At 38.9% G+C, this 27,536-nt stretch overlaps 1 long non-coding RNA gene and 1 pseudogene across 1 annotated transcript in view; one reads left to right on the top strand and one right to left on the bottom strand.

The window, feature by feature from the left end:
• LOC140505351 (uncharacterized) overlaps positions 1-27,536 on the top strand; it is a 57,638-nt gene that overhangs the window by 24,188 nt on the left and 5,914 nt on the right. The window contains exon 2 of the long non-coding RNA XR_011967461.1: positions 3,600-3,662. This is a non-coding gene — a long non-coding RNA (uncharacterized lncRNA). The remainder of the gene's footprint in view (positions 1-3,599; positions 3,663-27,536) is intronic.
• On the bottom strand, positions 6,173-8,651 carry LOC140505350 (cAMP-responsive element modulator-like; annotated as a pseudogene).

Below are 27,536 nucleotides of genomic sequence, written 5' to 3'. Positions count from 1 at the left end.
CACCTTTTCATGCTTCTCTTCATTCTTGTGTTTGAAAGTCAAATTTTCTTTTCAGCTCTGGTCTTTTCATCAAGAATGCTTGAAAGTCCTCAATTTCATTGAAAGACCATTTTTTCCCCTGAAGTACTATACTCAGTTTTACTGGGTAGGTGATTCTTGGTTTTAGTCCTAGTTCCTTTGACTTCTGGAATATCCTATTCCATGCCCTTCGATCCCTTAATGTAGAAGCTGCTAGATCTTGTGTTATCCTGATTGTATTTCCATAATACTTGAATTGTTTCTTTCTAGCTGCTTGCAATATTTTCTCCTTGACCTGGGAACTCTGGAATTTGGCCACAATGTTCCTAGGAGTTTCTCTTTTTGGATCTCTTTCAGGCGGTGTTCTGTGGATTCCTTGAATATTTATTTTGCCCTCTGGTTCTAGAATCTCAGGGCAGTTTTCCTTGATAATTTCATGAAAGATGATGTCTAGGCTCTTTTTTTGATCATGGCTTTCAGGTAGGCCCATAATTTTTAAATTGTCTCTCCTGGATCTATTTTCTAGGTCACTTGTTTTTCCAATGAGATATTGCACATTATCTTCCATTTTTTCATTCTTTTGGTTTTGTTTTGTGATTTCTTGGTTTCTCATAAAGTCCTTAGCCTCCATCTGTGCCATACTAATTTTGAAAGAACTATTTTCTTCAGTGAGCTTTTGAATCTCCTTTTCCATTTGGCTAATTCTGCTTTTGAAAGCATTCTTCTCCTCATTGGCTTTTTGAACCTCTTTTGCCAATTGAGTTAGCCTGTTTTTCAAGGTGTTATTTTCTTCAGCATTTTTTTGGATCTCCTTTAGCAGGGTGCTGACCTGCTGTTCATGCTTTGACTGCATAGCTCTCATTTCTCTTCCCAGCTTTTCCTCCACCTTTCTAAGTTGATTTTCAAAATCCTTTTTGAGCTCTTCCATGGCCTGAGCCCACAGAACATTTAGTCTGGATGTTTGGGATACAGAGGCCTTGACTTCTATGTCTTTGCCTGATGGTAAGCATTGTTCTTCCTCATCAGAAGGGAAGGGAGGAGATGCCTGTTCACCAAGAAATAACCTTCTATAGTCTTATTTCTTTTCCCTTTTCTGGGCATTTTCCCAGCCAGTGACTTGACCTCTGAATATTCTCCTCACACCCACCTCGCCTCCTGATCCTCCCAGCCAGCACTTGGGGTCTGAGATTCAAATGCTACTCCCCAGCCTCGGAGCTTCGGCAGGGGCAGGGCTGCTATTCAGTGTGAGATTAAGTTCAGGTGTTCAGGTCAGGGCAGGGCCACCTCTCAGGCTCAGTTCCTTCAGGGGGTTTATGCACAGACCTTCAACAATGGATCCAGGCTCCTGCCTGCTTGGGGAGCCCTGGTCTGCCACTGCGTCAGCTACTGCCTCCTGAGGGGGCCTGAGTTATGGGGGCACCCCACTCCCCTCTCGACCTGCCAAGATGACCCTCTCACTGACCCCCATCACTTGTGGGTGGAGGGACCCGCACGGCTGCTGGAGATCCCTTCCCTGAAGCCCACTCAGATCTGCTCGTCTTGGTGCTGCGACCGCGGCAGGGCTGGGCTGGGCTCCACGTCCGCAGCGCAACAGACCTTTTGCGAGAGGTTTGCAGGTCCCTCTGGAACAGAAATCTCCTTTGCTCCACTGTGCTGTGGCCTCTACTACTCCAGAATTCGCCGTGAGTTCCTTTTTACCGATGTTCTATGGGTTATGGGTTCGGAGCTATGTGTATATGCATCTTTCTACTCCGCCATCTTGGCTCCGCCCTATCTGAAAACAAATTTAAAAAGGCCAACAAATTTCCAGTGTTCAATGAAGAACAACTGCTTTGAAATTTAAGTTCTCTTAAAAATGGAAATTGAAGTAAGCCTATTCAGATCTTCTTAGATCTTGATTAGCAAATAATAAAACCATGAACTGTCAGAGCTGGAAAGAATCTCAGATATCATCTAGTGGAATTCCCAAGATGGGGAAACTGAACCAGAGAGGAGCAATTGACGCAAAGTCCCAGAGGCAGGGACTAGAATTGGAGTTTACCGTCTCTTTGTCCAGTGGACTTCCCATTACATCTTTGTGCTTCCTTAGATCAAATCCCTTAGCTACTTGTTTACTCAAAACTATATAAGTGTCTTGTAGTTGTGAAAGATTACTTTACCCTGAGGTAGGTATGCTAATTCGGCCACATCAATTTTCATATCTACCCTAGAAATATAATGAGTGACTATGTGAGTCATTTACACTGGGAGTACACATAGGATAAGAATAAATTTACAAATTTAGAGCTGGGAGGGATCTTGGAGGTCATCTAGTCTACACCCACCCTTAATTTAATTTAATTTTCAGGTATGGAACAAGTATTGATTTCTCACAAACTAATGAAATTCTTAACACAAAACACTCACAGGCCCTTATTGACAGAAGGACTTAGCCAAAGAAGCGTCAGTACTAATTACTGTCTGATAACTCATTCTAAACGTGGGAGATCTTGGCCAGATTAGTGGTTAGGTTTTGTTGTATTTCACCCCAGCTCTGCACTATCCTCTCTAGATCTTGGTCTGGCCAAGCAGGCCAGGGTTAGCACTTTTTCCACCAACCCACTGGTGCAAATATCTCCAATACGGGAACTTTCCTTATTGTCAGTCAGTGCCCCCCAGTAGATCCAGGACCTCTCCAATTCATAAGGCCATCTCCCAAACCTATAATCTTACAGATGAGGAAATTGAGACACAAAGAATGATATGATTTGACCAGGGCCATAAAGAAGAGATTAAGATAAGATTCAAAACCAGATTCTCTGATTCTAAATACAGGAGTGTTTACACTATACCAAACTTCTGCCACAGATCACACCATAGTCACTCCAGACCCGCCCTCTCTTCTCCCCCCTGCCCATGTTGTTAAAAAATCTAGGAGCAGTTCGGTGTCATTTGGGAAAATGAACTACAGCCAAATGACCATGTCCCAAAGAAGGCTGAAGAGAAAAACATCACCAGTTCCCAGATGGCCCTATCTAGGGATTTTGCCACTCCTTTACACAGAGATATCCTCCTTGATGTGGCTTTGCGTAGGATATTTTTAAAGGTGACTGGAACTTAGGATGAGCAATATGTGCCTGCGATGTCCTTGCAGATACTTCAGGGCTTCTACCAACTTCTAATGTACTGTCTTCTGAAGTTAGTTTAATCTAGCTCTTAGGAAAAGTTTTTGTGTCAAGTAACATTCTCTTTTGATGCCACTGCTTTGTTCCAGGCACTGTTAGCGTAATGAGGTTTTATATTTGCAGTATTCAACAGAAACACCTGTAGAGAGACAAAGGTTTTTAGCAGGCCAAAGCCTTGTACTAAGCCAAGCAGATTTTCCACTGACATATACATAAAAAAACCAGAAAGTGCACTGGGTAGGTAGGGCTCTGACCATGTCTCCTTATCTTCCTTTTTGTCCTGGTTCAAGTTCATTTGCACCTAAGCCAGAGAGGAACATGGGGTTATGTCAAAGTTGCTGCTAACTCTAGGTTAAGTAATTAACTATGAGAGAAGGTTTTTTGTTTTTTTTTAATTTTTGTTTTTCTCCATCACAGATGTAAGATTCAAAGGAAAGACCAAATCTTAGCTTTAGAGGCACAATACCTGGCTTTTATAAGGTGAGTAAAGTGGCTATGATTAAAGAATTATTAGCCTGTCAGTTTCAGGTCAGCAAGCTCTAGCCAAAGTCCCTGAAATGGAAGATGCCATATGCCTAGTCATGAGCAGGCCTATTAAGGACAAAGTCATCATTCTGCAGTGTTGGAGATATGAGCGGCACATATTCCCTGCATTTGGGGCTCTTCATTCAGGAGTCCTTTCTGTCCTCACTCTACTAACGGGATTTTGTTTGTTTGTGAAAGACCTTATCTAATGTTTATTGCTCAAAGGTTCTATTGTAAATCTTTTTGACACAATTTCCCCAAATTTCATTTTATTTTGAACTGATTGTGTCTCTTGGCGCGCCAGAGGAAAAAGGAGGTTTACAGACTATCATTGTGAATGGATATGGACCCATGGAAAACCTAGGATGGGTATTCTGAAAGTCTCTCATGTGATAGAGAGGTTGCATAAATATGCAATGAATAAAATCCACAAATTATTTATAAATGTTTGTTAAGCACAAAGTGCTATGTCAAAAGTCTCACACGAAGTGACAGAGCCAGGACTTGAACCCAGCTTTCTTGAGTTATTTTTTTATTTCAAAGCCAGTGCCTTTATTTCTATAATACCTGTTCACCCCATAATGTGATAAATGACATCATCTTTGTTGATAACTCTCTCAGAAAACTTAGGGAAAGAATTTTCTGAATCCTGTCTCCCCACCCCCTCCAACCCCACTCCAACCTAGAAGAAATAACCTAGTCAACATTGGAATAAGTACCTGCCTGGCTTGGTACAATAGTCTGGCCATCAATAAACCCTCTGCCTCTCTATAGTTGAGAACTGGAAATTGTCTCTTCATCTTTCCTAGGATGCCATGTTTGATCATCAGGCAAGTTCAAAGATTCACAAATTCCCTTGCTATTGAATATATACCCCCAACCCCCTTTCATAATCAAGGGATTCATAATCAAATCAACATTCCCATTACTACCCTGTGGGGTACAATAGTCTAATGCTATATGCTTTGACTAAGAATAATTTTGACCATGGGAATGAGGCCTAGGCACTTACCCTTACATTGTAGGAACTCAGCAAATGGTAGGAAAAGAATGATTTATTAAGGTCAAGTTTCCATATACCAAGCCCCAGTGTGGGTCTTTTAATGAATGGATGTTTAATTTTTACATTTAGTCTGTGTCAGGGGAGATGAGTGACAGCATTTTATAAAGGAAAAATAGCAAAGCCCTTGATGAAATGACTAGTGCCAGTAAGAGATGCTGCCTGGCCCTGGATGATAATGTTGTTCCCTAGTCAATAATGACCTTCCCCACTCCAACCCCATATGGATCTTGGCTTGCATTTATCATAGACTAATCAGATTATAGCTACATGTATACCTGTCACCTATTGCTATTACATTTTAAGGGGCATTTTAATCTGAACTTTGTATCTTCCCCTGTATCAAGACCAGTATTTTGCACATAACAGGTGATCAGGAAATGATTTATTAATTGAAATGAATGTTGTTTCTAATTCAGGGAGTTTTCTGAAATATCAGAAAAGCAGTTTGCTTGGAGACCTATCTGTTTGTTTATCTATCTGTCTATCCATCCATCCATACACACACACACACACGCACACACACACACATACACACACACACACATAAAATCAAACAAATAAGAAATGGTCCTTGTCCTGATGCAAGGTAGCTGTTGGTTGTTCTACTGCAGAAGTCTCTGTCTACTGCTCTGTATAAGATCTTTGATAAAATTGTTTTAAAATGTATTTACGCTCAAATTTGTTTAGTTTTCTTACCAAGTGACTTCCATTATGCTTATTGGTTAATATGACTGGCACAATGGAGAACACGATTAATCAATTAAAAATATTTACTAAGCACTCGGTTGTTGTCCTTTGTTCTTGAAGAGGACCAAAATGACATCACTATGTTGAGGTCAAGGTGCAGTGTGTCTGACTGTGGTTGATCAGACCAGTATGACCTCAGAAGGCTGTACGACAGTTTGAGCTCAAATAGTCCATATGCACATTTGGAGGGGAGATGTCTCTAAATTTGAACCTCTCACATTTCTCTTCTTCTTAGCTCATATAGCACAGAGCCTTTTTTAATGTGGGCATGCCATGCTGGGAGATCCTGTGCCATTGTCTCCCATGTCTCATAATTGAATTCCAAATTCTTCAGAGTTCTTGAGAGTGTCCTTGTAAGCACTTAGTGGGTATAAGATATCATCCTAAGAGTTTAAAAGAGGGACACAGATGAATTAAAAGTCCTATGCTTAGAAGGGTCTTACAATTTCCTTTTTTTTTTTTGTAAGCAACACGGTTCTATTAAAAACTGTCTTCAACCATGGCATTCAAAGACAGCAATACCACATTTTCTTCACAAAACAACTAATATTAAAATCTTAAAAATGCCATAAATTCATTTATGTATTCTTATATAAGTATGCAATCAGAACAGACTTTCTATTAACTACTTCCTGAGTTATTTTTGGTGGTTTAATTTTATTGTACTGTTGGATGCATTATCTGTGATCATCCTTTCCTAAAATGATTTTTAAAAGACCTGCAAAAATTTGATTGCATAGGACACACTATTAGTGACAGAAAGAGTGGAAAACTGCAAATATGTGGCAATGTCCATCTCACAAATATTGCATTTTAAGAATTTGTTACATAAATTTTTTATAGTTTGTCTCCTTTAAAAAACGGAAGTTACAGCTTAGAGTCAACAAAGTACAGTAAAGCATTTCAGGAATGTTAGAAATTATAGTATAAGATGAATGATACAAAGGAAAACCATAATTCTTGCCAGCTGTAATATTGTATTGCCTTCAAAAGCAACTGTACATATTGTAATCAGTTCATAGTGTAAATATTCCTACTAATCTGTTTTGGGAGAGCAAATGTCTTTCAAGGTTTCAAGTTCCTCTAGAAGCTTCTTGTTCTGAACTTCCAGCACTGCAACATTCTCTCCAGACATTTTACATATTCTTTCTTTCGACGATGACATCCTTTAGCAGCTTCCCTGCAAAAAGCAGAAGCAAAAAGGGCAAACAGAAAACCTTTTGCATGCTACTGGCAAACAGATTGAAGAAAGCTCAGTATAACTTGTGTGATCATGGTTGCATTCCAAATTTTGGAACAACACTCCCAATTCAGTTTCAAATACTAAGCCAAACTGGATTCCCAAGGGTCACAAGTGTCCTTTCCACAAGTCCACCTGGCAATTTGTAAAATTGCTGCTTCTCATGCCTCGATTAGAGTTCACAATAAACAAGGTCCAAGCCAAAACAGTTACTCTGCTTTAGGGCAATAAAGATCTTTGAGTTCCTCAATGAGAATCGTGTTTTGGTTTTCAAGAACAGTCACACAATTTTCAAGACATTTTCAAGACCTGCTCCTTCTTCTTTCTGCGATGCCCTCGAGCAGCTTCCCTATTTTTCATAAGTCTTAATTCTAATTTGTGGGTTGTCTCTTCCACTATTTGCTGTGGACTATGCAAACTTCCTGGAGAGGCTGCCATTATGACTCCCTGTGGCAAAGCTGTAGTAGGAGTTCGGATCTGGTAAGTTGGCATGTCATCAGTAGCTGTATATTGCCCCATGCTAGTCTGATATAGGCACTGTCAGGATAGTAGTTAGGTAGTGTTATTTCTTCCTCAGATTTTTCTTCTTCAATCTTGGGAACACCAGGCACATCAGATGAAAATTCATTCAGTATTTTTCGATATGAAGGTGGTCTTGAAAGGATTTCTCTACGTTTATAAGAATCAATTACACCCTCTGCTTCTGCAGACTCATCTGTCTCTGCAATTGTTGCTACCTGAACAGTTTGTATTTGTAGTGACTGGATAACCAATGACTGTGGTGTCCGAATCACTTCCTGAACATGTACAGTTTGACCTGAAGGCACTTGCACTAGTGTTACAGCTGGAGAGCCTCTTCCAATGCCTGATCCAGCTACAGAAACCATTTGGGACATTGGGCAGGTTCCTTCATCTTGCTGGGTTTGTTTCCTCATCTCTAAAATGAGGGGGTTGAATTGGATGACCTCTAAATTCTATGTTCTCATGAATGATGCCTGATCATCCTAAGTACATCTGCAGGTAAAACCAACAATGAGGTCTCTTCAGATCAGGACAAAAGTGGAACCAACAAAATGACCATACCAAGGACAGCACTTGGAGCACCTTACGAAGACGTGTGGATGGCACTTGCAAGAGTGGTTGTACTTAATCCGAAAAAACCCCTGGAGAAGAAGTCAGCGATGACTGCCACATAAATGTTCCTTTCTTATAAAGATGAGAAAAATCGATGCAATTTGAGGGTCTCCCTGAGCTAGGGTGGGAATAGAATTTTGACCAGTCTGAGTCTGTACGTGAGCAGAATCACTGTCTGTTACAGAATCTGTTACACCTCCATCTTGCTGAGATTTGACTGTTTCCATGGTCATTTGTCTTGTGTTTGTCTTAATATATTTTTTCCTGCCACATTTGCTCATTATTAAGGCATTTGTAAACAATGCTTTGCTCCTTCTCAGCTTTCTTCTTCTATTTACTCCACCGTGAAGGGATTTACTTAGCGGGTCTCCTCACTGATTACAGGCGGGAGAAGGTGGAGACAGAGACCCGGGGCCGCCAGTGGCAACTCCACTGATGATAGCCTCAATTTACTTATTTAAACAGTAGTGGATAGTGTGATGGACCTGGAGACCTGAAAACCTGGTTTCAAATTCTGCCTCTGGAACTTATCAGCGTGATGGTTCTTGGTACCTCACTTAGGACCATAGGTTCAGAGTTAGAAGGAACCTTAGAGGTTATTGAGTCTGTCTCCCTTATTTTACCAATGAAGAAACAGGCCCCTCTCAGAGTAGCCAAATGACTTGCTCAGGATCAGACAGCTAATGTGAGTCAGGATTCAAACCCAGATCTATTTGACTGTAGTGCAACACACAGCAGAACGGGCAGATGAGAATAACTTGTTCCAACGATCACTGAACTTGCCTTCTGGAGAGAAATTGAAGATGCTAAGGGCATCTATACCTCTTGGAACATTGCTCCTCATCTTGACTGTTACTCTGCCACTGGACTTTGATAACTCTGAAAGAGAGAGTTAGGCTGACTGCTTTGTATAACGTGGACTCACTTCAATTCATACACAAGCCAAGACATCACCTGTGACATCATTGGTCCTCTTCAGACATGAAGAACAAACAACACACGCTCTTCCACTTCATCCTCTGAACTTCATCTATTAAAAAAAATATGAAAGTTAGATTTAGCCTCTAAGGTGCATTTCTGCTCTAAATCTATAATTCTCTGATCCTGACATAGATGTCTCTGTCTCTCTGTCTCTCTTTTTCTTTCTCTCTCTCTGTAAAAAGAATAACTAATAATATCAGGCTATACAAAGGTATCAAATGAATTATGTAGTCAGTAAGTGCACTCTAACATGCTTTTCCAGCTTTGTCTCATGTAATTCCCCTTAACAGATTCTATATTCCAGACAAAGCAGAATACTAACTGTTCCTTGAATGTGACATTTCATCCATCACCTCTCGTCACAAAAAATCATTGACCTTCACCCTAACTGATTTGATCCTTTTGATTTCTTTTAAAATTATTTGTATTTAGTATTTTTCCCAGTTACATGTAAAAACAATTTTTAACATTCGTTTTTAAAACTCTGAGCTCCAGATTCTCTACCTTTTCCCCTCCCCTTCTCTGCCCACATTGAGAAGGCAAACAATTTTATATAGGTTATACACGTGTAGTTATGCAAAACATTTCTGTAATACTCATGTTGTGAAGGAAAAATAGACAAAAAACTCAAGAGAAATGAACAAAGTAAAAAAGTGTGTTTCAATCTGTATTCAGACACCATCAGTTCTTTCTCTGAGAATGGATAGCATTTTTCATCATAATTCCTTCAGAGTTGTAATGGATCATTGTATTGCTGAGAATAGTTAAATCATTCACAGTTGATCTTACAATATTGCTGTACATAGTGCATTTCACTTTGCATTAGTTTATGTAAGTCTTTTAAGGTTTTCTGAGAGTATCCTGTTTATAATTTCTTATAGCACAGTAGTACTCCATCATAATCATAGACCACAATTTGATCAGCCATTCCCCAATTGATAGGCACCCCTCAATTTCCAGTTCTTTGCCACCAGAAAAGAGCTATTATAAATATTTTTGTACATATATAGGTCTTTTTCGTTTTTTGTTTTTTATCTCTTTTTGGATACTGATCTAGCAGTGGTATTTCTAGGTCAAAGAGTATACATGGTTTTATAGATCTTTGGGTATAGTTCCAAAATGCTCTACAGAATGATCAAATAAGATCATAACTCCACCAACAGTACATTAAAGTTTCATTTTTCCCATGTGCCCTCCAACATTTGTCATTTTCTTTTTCTGTCCTATTAGTCAATCTAATAGGGATGAGGTAGTACCTCAAAATTGTTTTAATTTTGCACTTCCCATCAATAGTGAGCTAGAACATTTTTTTTTCATATGGCTATAGTTTTGATTACTTCATCTGAAAACTATTCCTATCTTTTGATCATTTATCAATTTGATCATTTATCAAATGGCTCTTATTTTTATAAATTTGACTCAGTTCTTTATATGTTTCAGAAATGAGGCTTTTTCAATTTATTTTTACAGTTACTACTGCTAACTGTATTTCCCTCCATTCTGTTTCCCACTCCTGTTTATTCTATTCTCTCTTTCCTTTCACCTGTCCCTTTTCAAAAGTGTTTTGCTTCTGACTACTTCCTCTCCCAATCTGTCCTCCCTTCTATCATCCCACCCCTTTCTCTTATGTCCTTCCTGTCCTACTTTCCTGTAGGGTAAGACAGATTTGTATACCCAGTTGAGCGTGTATGTTATTCTGTCTTTCAGGCAATTTTGACGACAGTAAAGCTCACTCAATCCCTCTCACTAACTCCTCTTCCCTTCCATTATAAAAGCATTTTCTTGCCTCTTTTATGTGAGGTAATTTATCCCATTCTATCTCTCCCTTTTTCATTCTCCCAGTATATTCCTCTCTCACCCCTTAATTTTATTTTTATACATCATCCCTTCATATTCAACTCATATCTGTGCTCTCTGTCTACATATTCTCCTTGTAACTTCCCTAACTAATAATGAGAAAGTTCTTGAATTACAAGTATCATCTTCCTATGTGGCAATATAAACAGTTTAACTTTAATAAGTCCCTTATGATTTCCCTTTCTTTTGTCTTTTTATGCTTCTCTTGAGTCTTGCTTTCGAAAGTCAAATTTCCTGTTCAGCTCTGGTCTTTTCATCAAGAATGCTTGAAAATGTTCTATTTCACATAATGTCCATCTTTCCCCCCAAACGATTATATTCAGTTTTGCTGGGTAGGTGATTGTTGGTTGTAATCCTAGCTCTTTGACTTCTGGAATATTATATTCTAAACTCTCTGATCCTTTAGTGTAGAAGCTGCTAAATCTTATGTTATCCTGACTGTGGCTCCATGATGCTTGAATTGTTTCTTTCTGGCTGCTTGCAATATTTTCTCCTTGACTTAGGAACTCTGGAATTTAGCTATAATATTCCTGGAGGTTTTCATTTTGAGAAATCTTTCAGGAGGTGATCAGTGGATTCCTTCAATTTCTATTTTACCCTCTGGTTCTAGGATATCATGGCAGTTTTCTTTTATTGTTTCTTGAAAAATGTCTAGGATCTTTTTTTATCATGACTTTCAGGTAGTCCAATAATTCTTAAATCATATCTCCTGAATCTGTTTTCCAGGTCAATTGTTTTTCCAATGTGATATTTCATATTGTCTTCTATTTTTTTCATTCTTTTGGTTTTGTTTTATTGTTTCTTGATTTCTCATAAAGTCATTAGCTTCCATTTGCTCTATTCTAATGTTTAAGGAATTATTTTCTTCAGTGAACTCTTGGACCTCCTTTTCCATTTGGCCATTTCTGCTTTTTAAGGTATTCTTCTCCTCGTGGGCTTTTTGCGCTTCTTTTACAATATGACCTAGTCAGTTTTTTAAGGTGTTATTTTCTTCAGTATTTTTTGTGTCTCTTTTATCAAACTGTTGACCCTTTTTCTATTATTTTCTTTGATCACTCTCATTTCTCTTCCCAATTTTTCCTCTACCTCTCTTTCTTGATTTTCAAAGTCCTTTCTGAGCTCTTCCACAGCTTCAGACTAATTCATATTTTTTTTGCTCTTTGGATGTAACAGCTTTGACTCTGTTATCTTCTTCTAAGTATGTATTTTGATCTTTCTTGTCACCTTTAATGGTGAGAATTTTTTGCTGTTGTTTGCTCATTTTTCCAGCCTATTACTTGACTTTGATCTTTTTTGCTAAAGTAGGGCTCTGCTTCCAGGGGAAAAGGTGCATTGTCCCAAGCTTCAGGGGTTTTCAGAGATATTTCTAGAAACCTGTAAGTTTTCAGTTATTCCAAGGTGGTATGATCTAAGGAGAGGTTTCTACTACTCTCCTGGACTGTGCTCTGGTCTGAGTGACCACAAGTACTCTTTTTTACTCTGGAACTATGAGGAGGGTCCCCATTCCACTGTGTCAGCAAGCTTTGGTGTGCTAGTGCTCCTCCTCAACCTGGGACTGCCACCCTGTGACCTGGATCTGAGTATGGGCAAAGTGACAGAGTCCTGCCCCAGTGCTAGCAAAGAGAGCCCTATAATCTAGATCTTTAATCTCCTCTTGATCAGTTGTTTGAGCCCCTTACTGTCCATGGATGGAGAGCTCTGGAAGCTCTGGAATCTACTGCTGCTGATTTATTTACTTCCAAGGCCTTCTCAGAGTTTCCTGTGGCCAGGGCTCTGCTGGACTGTGCTCATCTCTCACCCTGGTGCAACAGATCTTTCCTGCTGATCTTCTAAGTTGTCTTGTGCTGGAAAATTGTTTAATGCTGTCTTTTTGTGGGCTCCACCACTGTAGAATTTAATTAAAGACATTATTTATAGTGTCTGGGGGACATCACAGGGAAGTCCCTGCCTTTAATCTGCCATCTTGGACCTGCCTTCTATCTTTTTGATTTCTAAACAATACTTAAGCACTTACTACATGGCAAGCACAACACTAGATGCTGGGGATACAAATACAATGAATGCAATAAACCCAATGCTTTCTGATTGGGAAGAGTACAAGGACAGATATAAGTATATACAGAATTTTAAAAAGTGGGAAAATACAAAGTAATTACATATACAAGGCAACTTGGGAGGGAGGGCACAAAGCATTTGGGAGTAACAAGAGGGACTCTATGGAGGTTCTGTTGCTTGAGGTACACTCTGAAGAAGGGGAGGGATCTTATGAGGCAGAAGGGAGAAGGCAATGTCTTCAAGGCATGGGAGAATAGCATCGTATATAAAGAAGATAATACTCACGTGAGGAAAACCTGGGTCCAGAAGGAGGATGCGTGCTAAAGATCTCATAGGTTAAAGTCTATGTAGAAAGAAACAGAAAGAATATTTTCATTTGAAAGTGCCATGGCTCACCTAGATAAAGACAAGTAGAGAAGTGCAGTAAAGCAGCTCATCTCTAACAGGTATATTTTGTCAGAAGGGGTGGAGGAAGAATTTCCAATATCTAGACATCTACTGGAGTCTTTCTATGACAAAGTTAGAATACTTAAAAATTGCTTAATATGTTTTAATGGTAATTTTATTCTTCAAAAGCTGGAAAAACCAATAAGGGAAATTCTATTCTACATTGGATTTTCACTGAAAAAGGAAGAAGTTGTTGCTAGAATGAAAAAGATGGGAAATTTGGCAGGAATGCCAACTCCAATTTGTTGTTATTGTGTTCATTCTTCATTTTTGAAGAGGACCATGACATCAGAGAAATGATGACACGACTTGCAGTTGACTTTGATTTGAGTGAGAGAAGGCTGTGCAAGGTCACCAGCCTCACTTACCTGTCCTGAGCCATCTGGGTCCAGTGACCAGATATTCATCAGGATGACTGGAGATGGCCCAGAATTTGATGGGAGACCATGGTCTCTTTGGCCTACTCCAATTTAGAACTTAAAATAAAGAAGACCAAGAATTGTCTGCCATGTAGCCTAGATTTAAAGAGAAGAGATTTCAAAGGGTATGGAGAAAGCATACAGAAGATCTTGTGTATAAAAACTCTTTAAGTGCTGTCAGTCAATTGTGGTTGGGAAGCTCTCAAAAATTAAGTCCTAAAGACACAGAGAAAAAACTCTGATGAGAATAAAAAGTGAGTGTTGCTTGAAGAACTGATGTGGATGCAGAGTGAACTCATGCAATAGTTTAAATTTTCAAAGCATAGTTACAAAAGCTATAATCAATGGCTAGTTACAGAAGGTGATTACAAAAGCATTGAATGGTTCTGTAAGAATGGTCTCAGGAGCCCTGAAGTTCAGAGTGATATGGGGTTGGCAAGAAAAGGTAAAGAAAAGAAGGTTAGATTTGGGGTTAGGCAACTACAGTTTAAATGCCAGTTCTGCCATTAGAGCTTATATGACCTTGGGAGAGTCACCTCCTTAGGCTGGGCCAAGGTTTCTTATCTTCAAAATAAGAGGATCAGATTAAATAACCATAATAGATCTGTAGGTCTCTTCCAGTGCTCTCTCTCTCTCTCTCTCCCTCCTTCTTTCTTACACTCCATATATAATTATGTAGGACAGCTAGATGGTACAGTGGCAGTGCAGGAGTCAGGAGCACCTGAGTTCAAATCTCACCTCAGGCACTTGATACTCACTAGCTGTGTGACCTTGGGCAAGTCACTTAACCCCAATTGCCTCATCCTGACTCATCTCCAGTCATCCTGATGAATATCTGGTCACTGGATTCAGATGGCTCTGGAAGAGAAGTGAGGCTGGTGACCTGCACAGCCCTCCCTCACTCAAAACAAAGTCAAGTGCTAGTGATGGCATGGTCTTCTTCAACAGCAAAGGATGAACACACACAGATATATTTATGTTTCTATCATTCTAGATCATGGATGTAGATAGATGTCTAGTTCTAGCTATATCCGTAATCTATAAATATTTTTAAAAGTTATATTGAGGAAAAGAAAGGTATCAAAGAAGAGATAGGGCTACTACTCAGGGTAGATGAAATGTTAATTATGGATGATGGAGGGAGGTCATAGTTGTTCATTTCTATTTTTTCCCCTTTTCTGAGCTAGAAAGGGCCAAACAAAAAATGCTAATAGGGTGTTGGTATTCAAGATAAATATGGAAAGGGACTAGATTTATAATTTCATTTATGTGGGGAATTTCCTGATGAGAAAACTCCTTCTACCAATATGGAGTTTTGCATATAGTCTCACAAAATTTCCTAAAGCACTAAGTTGTTATGTGAAAACAAATAAACAAACAAAACACCCACAACCTTTCTATTGGTGAGTTCATGCCATTAGGACACTGTTAAACTAAAAAATAATAATCATAACATAGTAAACTAAATTCTCAGCTACTGAAAAAATTGGTAGACGTGGGGTCATTGAAAATATTCTCTCTACTCTCTAAAAAGAGAAGAGCATGAAATTTACAAACTCAAACTTGACTTTGATTCCTGGAAAAATTCTAGAATGATTTCTATAAGGAAAGATTAGTGAATATCTAGAAAAGAAAGTTGTCCCTACAAAGGGTTAGTGTGGTTTCATCCACAATAGTACATTCTAGACTAATCTCATTTCTTATTTTGATGGGTTACTAGTCTCTAGTAGATTGTTGATATGGTTTATTTATATTTTTGGCAAAGCATTTACTAAAAATCTTCCTTGCTATTCTTGTAAGAAAGAGGGAGAGGTGCAGAGTAGCACCAACACCCTGTAAAAAGCATGACATGTAATTTTCCGACTTCTATGCAATGGAGCTTGGAATTAGACATTCAAAAAAGAAGAATTTCCAAGTAGAAACAGGCCTCAAAGGCAAAGCTACAAATTGTGAGCCTCCTACTGATGTAAGTGGGCCCTTTTGCGAACAGCAGTAACTAATCACAGATGGACACACACTTGGGTGTTTGGAGAGGCTTCTTCTATGTTAACCTTGTAGTATATGTCCCCTTAACTTCTTGAACTAACTAAACTGGACACTTAGTATTGACATATGCCTTTCTTCTGTGGCTCTTTCCTAACTCTTTGTCATCTCTTTACCTCTCCTTTGTGCTCCCACTCCTGGATGAATTCCTTGGTCTATAGGAAAGTGTCTCCTCTTATTCTTGTCTCAGAACTCATAGCATTCATCTAGCTATAATTCAAGAGCTGTTTTGTGACACAATTTGTGTTTTTACATTGGTTGTTCCTTGAGTCTTATATTTTTCAACTTCTGAGTCATTTTCTTGTCTCCCTAACAAGATGGAAAATTCATCTAAATCAGGGATTATGCTGTAAGTACCTAAGACAATACACTTAGCAGAGAATCAGTGAATAGTTATTGATTGGATTTTTACTGAAGTCTAACATTTTTGGTTTTTTTTTCTCCTTGTGAAGTTCACAAAAAATCTTATTTGTGGGGGGGCAGAGACAAGATGGTGGAGTGAAAGCAACGACTCACCTAAGCTCCTGGAAAAACTCCTCTGGATATCTCTGGGGGGAGAGTCTGACCAGACTTTGGAGGTGTAAAATCCAGTGGGTGACGGACTTTGATGGATTCAGAGCCCAGGCTGGACCGGAGGGTCCACGGGAGGGATCTGTTCCGCGGGGGCAAGACCCCGGCGCACAGTGCAGCGTGGTCAGCGCGGCAGGGCGGAGGGGACCAGAGGAGCCCGAAAGTGGCGGGCGAGACCAGCGGAGCAGGAGATAAGCCAGGCCGAGCCGGTGAGAGCCGCTGAGTGCCAGACATCACCGCAGCAGCCCTTGAAATATTCAGCCTGAAGACGGACTTCGGTGGGTCACTACTTGAACTTCCAGGAACTGGGATGGCAGAGTGATCAGTAAGTGCTCTCTCCTCCCCCCTGATGACCGTGAGGGAACCATAAAATTCTTCCCCAGATTAATCCTGGATCAGCAGGAACAGCAGAAGGGGGCGGGTGGTCTCATAACACCAGAGGCTGGAAAAGTGGCAAAGGGGGATTCTTCCTACGGTGGCGGAGACGGCTGGAGGGACAGACGACCCAGGGCAGAGAAAATTCGCACTGAGACCCAGGCAAGCCTCAGAGCCAGGAGACGAGCCCCAGGAGGGGCGGGAACACGCGTTAGCTTCTAGGCGTGCCCCAGCCCTCCAGGGGAAAAGGGAAGACAATAGGGAAGCTGGGATTACCATCCCCTGACCTTGCCTTTGCCTCAAGTCAGCTGAGGAGATAGCCTGAGACCAGACCACACCTCCCACACACCTAACAAGCTAACCCCAGGGTTGATCAGGGAAACAAAAAAAAAAAGCCTGCTTTTAGCCCAGACACACATCAGCTCAACTTAAAGATCTGTACCTTCTGACTGAAAGAACCAAAAGCTACAACACTCAGCCAACATCATGAATCGGAAAAAGCAGACGAAAAGTGAAAAAACCATAGAATCTTTCTATGGGGATAAGGACCAAAACACAAACACCAAAGAGGTTAGGGCTGAGACTGTACTTCCATCTGAAACCTCAGATGGGACTATGAATTTCTCGCAAGCACAACTAGATTACCTGGAACGTCTGAAGAAGGATATAAAAGAAAAACTGGCCAATGATTTTAAAACTATAAAAAAAGAATTCACTGATGAGAACATCACCCTGAAAAAGAAAATTGAAGAAATGGAAAAGGAAGTTCAAAAATTAACTGGAGAGAATAATTCCCTAAAAGGAAGAGCTAATCAAATGGAAAAGGAAACCCAAAACCTAATTGGGAAAATTGATCAGATGGAAAAGGAAACCCAAAACCTAACTGGGAAAATTGGTCGATTGGAAAAAGAAGTACAAAAATTAAATGGAGAAAATAGCTCCCTAAAGGGAAAAATTGGTCAGATGGAAAAGGAGATGGAAAGGCTAACTGAAGAAAACACTACAATGAAGATTAGAATTGGGCAAGTAGAAACTAATGACTCAATGAGGCAACAAGAATCAGTCAAACAAAATCTAAAGAATGAAAAGATAGAAGAAAATGTAAAATATTTAATTGGAAAAACAACTGACCTGGAAAATAGATCCAGGAGAGAAAATCTAAGAATTATTGGCCTGCCAGAAACCCATGATGAAGAAAAGAGTCTGGACAATATCTTCCAGGAAATCATCAAGGAAAACTGTCCAGAAGTACTAGACTCAGAGGGCAAAATAGTCATCGAAAGAATCCACCGTTCCCCTCCCGAAAGGGATCCCAAACTCAAAACCCCAAGAAATATAGTTGCCAAATTTCAGAGCTATCAAGTGAAGGAGAAAATACTACAAGCAGCCAGAAAGAAACAATTCAAATATCAAGGACACACAGTCAGGATCACACAGGACCTTGCAGCTTCTACATTAAAAGATCGAAAGAATTGGAACCCAATATTCCGTAAGGCAAAGGAGTTGGGACTTCAACCAAGGATCAACTACCCAGCAAAGTTCAGCATAACATTTCAGGCAAGGAGAAAGTCATTCAACGAAATAAGGGATTTCCAGAGCTTCCTGACCAAAACACCAGAACTCAATAGACAATTTGATCTTCAAATGCAGGTCTCCAGAGAATCATAAAAAGGTAAACAGAGGGGAAAAAACAAAAACAAAAACTTGCTACTCAATTAGGGCAAACTGTTTACCTCCCTATAAGGGAAGATGATACCTGTTAATCTTGAGAACTGTGCAGCTATTATGATAAAAGGGATATATGTAGAGGGAACGGGCATAAAGTAAATGATGTCATGTCAAAAATATGATTTAAGTATGAGAAGGGAATGTAATAGGAGGTGTGGAAAGGGGGAAGCAGAAAATGGCAAATTATATCACAGGAAGAAGTACAAAACTATAGTAGAGGGAAGGAGGGGAGGGAGATGAGCATTGTTTGAGAGGTACTCTCATCTGATTTGTTCAAAGGAGGGAACAATAATCTTAAGTAGATAAGCCTAACTAGCTCTATAGGTAGTAGGAGGGGAAGGGGGAAGAAAGGGGAGGGTGGCTAAAAGGGAGGAAAGAAGCAATAAGAGTAAAGGGGACTAAAAGAGAGGGGGGTCAAAAGAAGGAGGGGAAGGCTGCAGGAGGAGGGAGAGAAAAGTGAATACTATTGAGGAGGGGAAGGGAGACGGGAGAGCTAAAAGCACAAATGGTGGGAAAGAGGTTGGAGGGAAATACACAGATTGTAATCATAACTGTGAATGTGAATGGAATGAACTCTCCCATAAAACGGAGACGGATAGCAGAATGGATTAAAAGCCATAATCTAACAATATGCTGCTTACAAGAAACACATTTGAAACGGGGGGATACACATAGGATAAAGGTCAAAGGATGGAGCAGAATATATTGTGCTTCAGCTCATGTAAGAAAGGCAGGAGTAGCAATCCTAATCTCAGACAAAGCAAAAGCAGAAATAGATCTAATCAAAAGGGATAAGGATGGAAACTATATCCTGCTAAAAGGCACCATAGACAATGAAGCAATATCATTACTAAACATGTATGCTCCAAGTGGTATAGCATCCAGATTCTTAGAAGAGAGGTTGGGGGAGTTGAAGGAAGAAATTGATAGCAAAACTATACTAGTGGGGGACCTCAACCTCCCCATCTCTGAACTCGATAAATCCAACCTCAAAATAAACAAGAAAGAGGTTAAGGAGGTAAATAAAACTCTGAATAAGGCAGATGTGATAGATCTTTGGAGAAAATTAAATGGGAATAGAAAGGAATATACTTTTTTCTCAGCGGTACATGGAACATTTACAAAAATTGACCATGTACTAGGACATAAAAATCTCACAATCCAGTGCAGAAAGGTAGAGATAATCAATGTATCCTTTTCAGATCATAATGCATTAAAAATTACATGTAATAAAAGGCCATGGAAAGAGAAACCAAAAATCAATTGGAAACTAAATAATCTAATTCTAAAGAAGGGTTGGGTTAAAGAAGAAATCATAGAAACAATCAACAATTTCATTCGAGAGAATGACAATAGTGAGACAACATACCAAAACTTATGGGGTACTGCAAAAGCAGTTATTAGAGGAAGTTTTATATCTCTGAATGCTTACATAAATAAAATAGAGAAAGAGGAGATCAATGACTTAGGCTTGCAGTTGAAAAAGCTAGAAAAAGGACAAATTGAAAATCCCCACGTAAATACCAAATTAGAAATACTGCAAACCAAAGGAGAGATTAATAAAATTGAAATTAAGAAAACTATTGAATTAATAAATAAAACCAATAGTTGGTTTTATGAAAAAACTAATAAAATTGATAAACCTTTGGTCAATCTGATTAAAAAAAAGAAAGAAGAAAACCAAATTACTAATATTAAAAATGAAAGGGGTGAACTCACCTCCAATGAGGAGGAAATTAAAACAATAATTAGAAACTACTTTGCCCAACTTTATGCCCACAAATTCGATAATCTAAATGAGATGGATGAATATTTTAAAAAATACAAATTGCCCAGATTAACAGAAGAGGAAGTTGAATACTTAAACAACCCCATCTCAGAAAAAGAAATTGAACAAGCCATCAATGAAGTCCCTAGGAAAAAATCTCCAGGGCCAGATGGATTCACAAGTGAATTCTATCAAACATTTAAAGAACAGTTAATTCCAATACTACATACACTATTCTTGAAAATTGGGGAAGAAGGAGTCCTCCCAAATTCTTTCTATGATACAAATATGGTTTTGATACCCAAACCAGGAAGAGACAAAACAGAGAAAGAAAATTATAGACCAATTTCCCTAATGAATATAGATGCAAAAATTTTAAATAAGATTCTAGCAAAACGAATACAGCATCTTATCACGAGATTAATACATTATGATCAGGTAGGATTCATACCAGGACTACAGGGCTGGTTCAATATTAGGAAAACTATTAGCATTATCGATCACATCAACAACAAAGCTAACAAAAACCACATGATTATCTCAATAGATGCAGAAAAAGCTTTTGACAAAATACAACATCCATTCCTACTAAAAACATTGGAGAATGTAGGAATAAAGGGAACTTACCATAAAATAATAAGCAGTATCTGTCTAAAACCTTCAGCAAGCATTATATGCAATGGGGATAAGCTAGATGCATTCCCAATAAGATCAGGGGTGAAACAAGGTTGTCCATTATCACCACTATTATTTAATATGGTACTAGAAATGTTAGCTGTAGCAATTAGACAAGATAAAGATATCCAAGGAATTAAAATAGCCAAAGAAGAAACTAAGTTATCACTCTTTGCAGATGATATGATGATTTACCTAGAGAATCCCAGAGATTCAAGTAAAAAATTACTAGAATTAATAAACAACTTTGGCAAAGTTGCAGGGTACAAAATAAACCCACACAAATCTTCTGCATTCCTATATATTAGCAACAAAGTCCAACAGCAAGAGATAGAAAGAGAAATCCCATTTAAAGTTAGGGTAGACAGTATAAAATACTTAGGAGTCTACCTGCCAAAACAAACCCAGGGATTATATGAACACAATTACAAGACACTTTTTGCACAAATAAAGTCAGATTTAAGTAAATGGAAAAACATTAGTTGCTCATGGGTAGGCCGGGCTAATATAATAAAAATGACAATTCTACCCAAATTAATATACCTATTTAGTGCCATACCAATTAAACTATCAGACAATTACTTTCTAGAGCTGGACAAAATAATATCAAAATTCATTTGGAAAAACAAAAGGTCCAGAATATCAAAGGGACTAATGAAAAGAAATGCTTGGGAAGGTGGCCTAGCGCTACCAGACCTCAAACTGTACTATAAAGCAGCAATTATCAAAACCACTTGGTATTGGCTAAGAAACAGAGAGGTAGACAAGTGGAATAGACTTGGCACTCAAGATGCAGTAGGCAAGGAATATAGCAACCTTCTGTTTGATAAACCCAAGGACCCCAGCTTCTGGGATAAGAACTCATTGTTTGACAAAAATTGCTGGGAAAACTGGATAACAGTGTGGAGGAAATTAGGCATAGACCCATACCTGACACCGTACACAAGAATAAAGTCCAAATGGGTACATGATTTAGGTATAAAGATTGATACCATGAATAAACTGGAGAAGCAAGGAATAGTGTATTTATCAGATCTATGGAGAAGGGAAGAATTCTTTACTAAAGGAGAGATAGAATGCATTATGAAATGCAAAATGGATAACTTTGATCACATTAAACTGAGAAGTTTTTGCACAACCAAACCCAATGCAACCAAAATCCGGAGGGATGTAGTAAATTGGGAAAGAATTTTTACAGCTAAGCTCGGGGATAAAGGCCTCATTTCTAGAATATATAGAGAACTGATCCAAATGTATAATCATACAAGTCATTCCCCAATTGATAAATGGTCAAAGGATATGAACAGGCAATTTTCAGAGGAAGAAATTAAAGCTCTCTATAATCATATGAAAAAATGTTCTAAATCACTATTGATTAGAGAGATGCAAATCAAAACAACTCTGAGGTACCACATCACACCTATAAGATTGGCAAACATGACAGAACAAGAAAATGATAAATGCTGGAGAGGATGTGGGAAAGTTGGAACACTAATTCATTGTTGGTGGAGCTGCGAGCGCATCCAACCATTCTGGAGAGCAATTTGGAACTATGCCCAAAAGGCTACAAAAATGTGCATACCCTTTGACCCAGCAATATCACTACTAGGACTATATCCCCAAGAGATCATAAAAATGGGAAAGGGTCCCACATGTACAAAAATATTTATAGCAGCACTCTATGTAGTTGCCAAAAACTGGAAGTCAAGGGGATGTCCATCAATTGGGGAATGGCTGAATAAATTATGGTATATGAATGTAATGGAGTACTATTGTGCCATAAGAAATGATGAACAAGAAGACTTCAGAGAGGCCTGGAAGGACTTATATGACCTGATGCTGAGTGAAAGGAGCAGAACCAGGAGAACTTTATGCACAGCAACAACCACAGTGTTTGAGAGTTTTTTCTGGTAGACTTAGATTTGTGTAATAACACAAGAACTTCTTACCAAAAAAAAAAAAAAAAATCCCAATGGAGGATCTCAAGGCAAAATGCCTGCCACACTCAGAGAGAGAAATATGGAAGTCACTCACATAATGTAACAGATCATGTTTGTTTATGTGTATGTGTTTGTGTATCATGTTCTGATTTGTTATACGATTTCTTTCATTTATCTTAGTCTGACTACATAGCATGACTATAGTGAAAATATACTCAATAGGAAAGTATATGTAGAATCTATACAGAATTGTATGCAGTCGTGGGGAGGGAGGGGGGGAGTGGGGGGTAGGTGGGGGGGATAAAATCACAATTGTATGGCAGTGATTGTTAAACATTACAAAATAAAAAAAAAAAATCTTATTTGTGAAAGAAGCATCATGAGGACAAACCAGCAGGCAAAGATCTCTCATTTCAGTACCTCAGGTTAGTAAACCAAGTTGAAATCTTTCACTTTAAGCTTGAAAAAAAAAATTAGATATATTCAGTATATAATCTTGTGTACACCCATGTGGTGGCAGGGCAGAATTTTATATACTTCAGCATGATAAACATTTATTAAGTGCCTACTATGTGACATTCACTGGGTTTGCAAAAACAGAAATGAAGCAATCCGTTCCCTCAAATAGCATACATTCTGCTGGCTGAAGATGTACAAAATATGGAGCTCCTTATGTTGTGTTGTATGATTCACTTCAAATGCCAAACAAAGGCAGTGTGTTACAATAGAAAGAGGCCCGCATTTGCAGTCAGAGGACCTGGGTTTATATTCTTTCTCCACCATAAGTAATCATTTCATCATCCAATGTCTCAGTTTACTTGTATGTAAGATGAAGGGTCTGAACTAGGTGACTTCTGAGGTTGCTTCAAGCCAAGCGTAATAACAGATGCTTAACAGTAACTACCTTTTCAAGAGGGTGGGGGTGGGGGGAGTGTGCCTGACACACTTTTAAATTTAATTTGCATTATTAATTTTTCTATCAGTTTATTAAGTCTAGACAATAAACAAAATAATAAATCAAGCCTTGACTTGTAATTCGTTGATTTCTGAGATAGATGTAAATGATCACACTCTACTTTGTCTATAAGCTGGCTCTAGCACACTACTGCTTCTAGCCCTAAATCTTTAATCCTGAAGCATTGTTTCCATACCTTTTCAACTATGAGGATTGCTTTACAGCATCCCAAATTCCTTGGATTCTCACCAGATGTTAATCATTCTATTAATATCTACTGATTGAAAAACTATACAATGAGTACAAACTACTGTGGATTGCATCACCATTTTAAATAAATGTCTATTTTATTCATTATAATAACATCTACATACATTTGAAAGCCAGTCCATGCTAGACTATGCTAAACTGGTCTAAAGAAGGCATCTTTGCTTATTCGTTACACTGAACCATTTAAAGGATATAGCTGGTGTGCAGATGGATTGACAGTCTCCTTGAAATAAATCTGCAGCTCCTCAGGAGTCCACAGCCCAAAGGTTGAGAAGCACTGGATTCAAGCGATGAAGTGCAAGCTTGAAACATTTTTCCAAACACTTAAAAAACTGTTTTAGATATGACACAATGCCTGAAATCTTGTAAAGCAGGACCCAAGAGAAGCAAGGAAAGAGAAAGTTTAAAAGGAATACTCTCCTAAAGTCAGAAAAAAAGTCATCTTCACACAAGGTTTTAGACAGTGACAGGTATATTTCATAAGAAATAGTCAAGATAAAATATTTATACAACATGAAAGAGATGATAGAAAATGGGATCAAAATGAAAGACATACATTGAAGCAACCCCTTCGTTAAGCTCCTCCAAGCCAATGCTCCACTGAGCCCTAAGGAGTCATAGGGAGTGAGGCACAGAAGGCATTGTGGGAGGATTTTATGTGGCTCAAACGAGAATCATTTGCCTTTTTCCAGCAGTGACATGAAGAGCATTAAGCAGATAATTCCGAGGAAACCTTTACCACAGCAGATGGCAAGCTAATGATTTAAGTTATAGGCATATTGTTAGAAGTCTATCCCTTAAGATTCATTTTAAATCTTCACTTAACTTTTTCATGTTCAAAGAGAGAAAATATTCCACTCTAAACCCTTCGAGAAAGTCCCATAAGATGTCATAAATGTTAACAATTCTGTTAGAATGAATAATTTGGGCTGAAAGTTGGTCAATAAGCATTTATTAAGCTCTGATTATGTGCCAGGCACTGTGCTAAGTGCTGAGGATACAGAGTAGAACCTCCGTCCCTTCCTACAGAAGACAATCCCTGCTCTCAAGGCCTCCACACTCTTGTGGTTAGAGCTGCCATATTGTATTTAGAACTAAACATAGCAGTAAAGATGGTCCACGTGAAACAGAGAGACAATATGCAAACAAGCAAGCTCTATACCAAATTAATTTGAAATAATCAATAGAGAGAAGGCATTAGCATTAAGAAGAATCAGGAAAATCTTCTTGAAGAAGGTAGGATTTGATTTGGGACTTGGAGAAAGTCAGGAATGTCAGTAGACAGAGTAGAGGAGAGAGAGGATTATAGGCAGCAGTGACATTTATTGAAAATTCCCAGAGCTGAGACATGGAGTATCTTGTGTAAGGAATAGACAGCAAGCCAATGTTGCTGGATCAGAGTGTGATGTGTGTGTGCGTGCGTGCATGCATGTGTGTGTGTGTGTGTGTGTGTGTGTGTGTGTGTGTGTATGTCTGGCATAAGAAGACTAGAACAGTAGGAGGAGACAAAGTTATGAAGGGCATTGAACACTAAACATAGAATTCTATGTTGGATCCTGAGGGTAATAGGGAACCATAGTTTACTGAGTGGAGGTGGGGTGGCTGGGGGGTGTGATGTGGTCAAACTTGTGCTTCAGGTAGACTACTTTGACATTTTAATAGAGGATATAGTGAAGTGGGGAGAGACTTGTAGGAGGTAGATCAACCAGCAGATTATTGTAATAGCCTGGGTATGAAGTGATGAGGATCTACATACACTAAGGTAGTAGAAGCATTAAAATAGAAAAGGGGGTAGATATAAGAGATGCTATGAAGACAAAATTGATGGGCCTTGGCAACACATTGGATATGGGAGGAGGGGGTAGAGAGAGTAATAGTAGAGAGACAAGAAGGAGATTCCTGGTTTATAAGTGGGGAAGGTTTTGGGAGAATAATAATGAATTCAGTTTTGGACGTAAACAGTTGTGTTTAAGATGCTTACGGGGCTTCCAGCTGAAGATGTCCAATAGGTAGTTTGGGAAGTGAGACTGGAGTTCAGTAGGGAGGTTAGGATGGATAAGTAGATCTGAACATCATCAACACAGAGAGTGACTTGCTTAGGGTCATACAACTAATTCCAAGTGCTGTACCACTACACCACTTATAGTAGGTTGCAATATAATTTAAATATTATACGTAGTAGCCTAATTCCAGATGTGCGAGAGCTGCCTTTAAAAACTGTCACTGATTTTTGTTCTTAAAATCCTTCATACCCATCTATTTTTAGCCTTAGCTTTGTGGTTTCTAAAGAAGTTTTGCTTGTTTTCAAATAAGAAGGAAGAGGTGATAGGCTGTCTAGGTACAAATTCAGGCTAGTTCTTTCCTATTATTCTCCTCAACATTCTCTGCCCACACACAGCAAACATTAAAAACCAAAGCTATAGGAATGGTCCAGAGTGACTTTAGATCTACTTTGCTTTTCCAGAAAAGGACCAATTGAAATACACACTGGAGGACAGGAGACAAGGGACAAAGGAGGGCTCATTAAAAAAAAAAGCTTCTCAATCTCCAGTTGAAGATCTGAACAACAAAGGGAAAACAGTTACCTACCCATCAGAGCTACAAAACGTAGGTCTCTGTCCAAGGTAGTTTATGGCTTAGGTAATAACTGAGCAATTTTGCAGGAGTTAGGGAAATTCACAAGGAGAGCATTTTCCACAACAGTTTCTGACTTTCACAAATTCAAAAAGAGGAATGAAATTGTGCATTTATTATCTCAGAATACAGGAGCTGGAAAGGATCTCAGAGGTCATCTGATCTAACTCATAGCAATACAGGAATTCCATTTACAATATGTCTGACAAATTTTACCTCAAAGACCTCCTGGGAAGAAGAACCCACAAGCTCTTGAAGGATCCTATTCCGCTCTTGGAGGTAACAATTTTTTTTTTAGGAACCTTCCTCTTATGCAAACCTAAATTCACTTCTTTGCAACATAGCCACAACTCATAGCTCAGCCTCTGGTCTAGGAACATCCCATTCAACATTAAACATGCACTGTGTCCTCCATGGGTCTTCTAAGCATTCTTAGTTCTTTAACTCTGCTTTGTGCGGCATACTTTCCAGAACTGGCAGCAACCCTGGGTGTCCACTTTTGGATGCACTCTAGTTTTTTTCAATATTCTCACTCAAATATTGTGCTTAGACCTGAACATGGTAGTAGACATAGTCTCAGTAGAACAGAGTGTGTAGCAGAATTTTCCATCTTTCCTTCTGGCTACTCCCTTTCTCAAAGGAACAAGGTATAGTATTAGCTGCTTCCACTTTCCTGCCATACCATTGTCCTGTAATCATTATGAACGCTGCTTGAAGGTTCTTAATGAAATAATTCCTTCAATTTGTGAGCTGATCTTGGTAATAATAAATGATGTGCTCTGGCCTTGTCCCCTTCACACTTACATTGAATTGGTCATTGGCAAATTTAGGAAAATTCTTGAGTAATAACCTTGTTACTTCAAACATCCATTTAATTTCATCCCACAAGTATTTACTGGCAGCCTTCTATTGCTTTAGCCTTGTGCCA

This window comes from Notamacropus eugenii, chromosome 5, assembly GCF_028372415.1.
Source record: "Notamacropus eugenii isolate mMacEug1 chromosome 5, mMacEug1.pri_v2, whole genome shotgun sequence".
NCBI classification, from domain to species: domain Eukaryota; kingdom Metazoa; phylum Chordata; class Mammalia; order Diprotodontia; family Macropodidae; genus Notamacropus; species Notamacropus eugenii.
This window is presented reverse-complemented; position numbering and strand designations above follow the sequence as displayed.